The 2,613-nt window shown below is 42.7% G+C and overlaps 1 pseudogene; it reads left to right on the forward strand.

Annotated features, from left to right (window-relative positions):
- Window positions 1-1,074: 1,074 nt before the first annotated feature.
- Window positions 1,075-1,702, forward strand: LOC125923854 (40S ribosomal protein S15a-like; annotated as a pseudogene).
- The last annotated feature ends 911 nt before the right edge of the window (window positions 1,703-2,613 follow it).

Here is a 2,613-nt window from a genome sequence, read left to right on the forward strand (position 1 = left end):
TGGAAAGAGTGTTTCAGCACGGTGCTGGCTCACAGGATTGAGTACATGGCACTTTTCCACCTAGGCCCCGCCGTAGCTTTTCGAACCCTTCTCGCTGAGTGAAAAGACATGTTCATTAACGGAGAGATAGATGGGTTCCCACAGTGGGGCTGCTGAGAGCTGAGCTTAGGGCACTTTCCGCCCAGGCTCCACACCGGGGTTTCAAACACTTGTAACCCAGGGAAACGCGATGCCATTCGAAAGGTGGTTTCCGCACCATGTTGTTTCACAGCATTTCAATCCGTGGCCCTTTCCGCATTCGCCCCACTGGGTTTGCACACCGTTGTGACGTGGTGAAACAGCACGTTGTTGGAAGGCTGCCTTCTCTTCCCCGGGAGCTGTTTCACGGAACGGAGGTGTGTGGCGTTTTCCTGCTAGGCCCCGCGTGGGGTTTCCAGCGCTTCCAAGTTCGTTGCAGCAGGTGTGAGTTGAAAGATGCATTCCCCCAAGGGCAGTTGGAGACAGTGGAGTATAGGACACTGTCCACCTAGGCCCGCATAGGTTTTCAAACCCTTCTGAGTGAGAAAAGATGTTTGTTCTAAGACGGTGTTCCCCCACAGAGCTCTTCGGAGAGTGGAGGATAGGGCACTTCCCTCGTGGGCTCCGCATAGCTTTGCAAACAGTTCTCACTTAGTGAAACCATGCAGGGCCTGAACAATGGCTTCATCAAAGTGCCGGTTCACAGGCTTGAATACATGGCACGTTCCTCATCGGCCCCGCAGGGGTTTCCCGACACTTCTGATGTAGTGAAACATGGTGTTGCTTGAACGATGGTGTCTCCCCAGGATTCTTTCACGCTGGCAGGCGCATTTCACCTCTCCCTGTCATTCCCCGCATAGGTATTCCTATGCTTCTGGCGTAGTGAGACCAGATGTCAGCTTAAAGGTAACTTGTGCTAGGCAAAGATTTCTTACATATGAAAACTGAAAGGAACAATCATAGAAGAACAAATGAATGCATAAACTGGACTTCACCAAAAAGAAAAACTGCTCTTCAAAAACACTGTTGAGAGAAGGAAATCACAGACTGGGAGAAGAAAAACCTTGCCAAAAAAACAGGTGATAAAGGATCTGTATCTAGCTCTTTCCACCATCTTTCTGTGCCACCATCATGATGCATGTGACTGTCGTGGCAGATACTCCCCAAAGCATAATAATACTGAAAAGAGAAGCAAACGCCAGGTTCTTACTAGGCCATGCTCCAAAGACATTGTCCACTTTCTAACTGTGATGATGAAGCATGGTTACACTGGTGAATTTAAAATCATTGATGATCTCAGAGTTGGGAAAATTGTTGTGAACCTCACAGGCAGGTTAAGCAAGCATGAAGTGACTGGCCCCAGAATTGATGGACAATGCAAAGATCTAGAAAATTGGCAGAGTAATCTGCTAAGTTTGGTTTCATTATACTGACCACCTCAGCTACAATCATGGACCATGAAGAAGCAAGTTGGAAACACACTGAAGGGGAAATCCTGGGATTCTTTTTCTAGGGATGTAATACATATGTGCAAATAAAATGCCTCAGTGGAGAAAACAACAAAAACAACAACCACAAAAAACAGAAAATAAAATAAGAAGGAACTGTGTCTAGAATATACAAAGAATTCTGAAACTCAACAAGTAAGAAAAGATACTAATTTTTAAAACAACAAAAGATTTAGACGATTCAAAGAAGATACACAGATGGCAAAGAAGCACATGAAAATATGCTCACCATTATCAGTTATTAAGGAAACGTATATTAAAACCATAATGAGATATATACTAAATATCCATCCGAATGGCTTGGATTTAAAAAGCTGACAATACTAAGTGTTCATGAATATGTATGTAAGAATTGGTGCTCTGACAGACTGCTGGTGGGAATGGAAAACGGTACAACTCCTTTAGAAAACAACTTGGCAGCTTCATAATAAGGGAATGTAAAGGGACATGAGATTTTCAAGGGTGATGAATATGTTAACTGTCTGGATTATGGTTATCGTTTCAAATGTGTAAACATATGTCAAAACTATCAAATGACACACTTCATATATGTGCAGTTTACCTAACTAAAGCTGTTGGAAACAAAAAGCTCTTTCACAGGAAGAAACGTCTAAAACAGTGGTAAGACACAGATGGAAAGAAGGATGTAAAACAATACAAGATGAAGCCAGAGGACTGTGGCCTTTAACCTAATAGCAATGAGAAGTAATAGCTAAGCTTTAATCAAGGGGGTACCATGATGAAAGACACATTTTTAAAAAACATATACTAATTATGGTTTCAGTGTAGACCAAGGTCCTGGGAGGTAGAACGGCAGGGAAAACAGTCCTGAGGTTATTTCAGTCATCTAGGAGAAAAATAATGACCTGACCTGGGTGAAGGCACAGAAGAGAAGCAGAGTTAACAAACACATTATATGTGCCATTCCCACTAAGAAAGGTACAGTAGAAATGACTCTTTGGCTGAGAAGATACAATAGTTCTCCTTTTATTTTAATATAAAACATATTTCTGAGATGAGTAGCTCTATAATACAGCAGTATTCTCTGGTGCAGTAGTAGGCAAGTTGTGCACATAATACTACAGCA

The sequence above is a fragment of the Panthera uncia genome, chromosome B1 (genome assembly GCF_023721935.1).
Source record: "Panthera uncia isolate 11264 chromosome B1, Puncia_PCG_1.0, whole genome shotgun sequence".
NCBI lineage: Eukaryota > Metazoa > Chordata > Mammalia > Carnivora > Felidae > Panthera > Panthera uncia.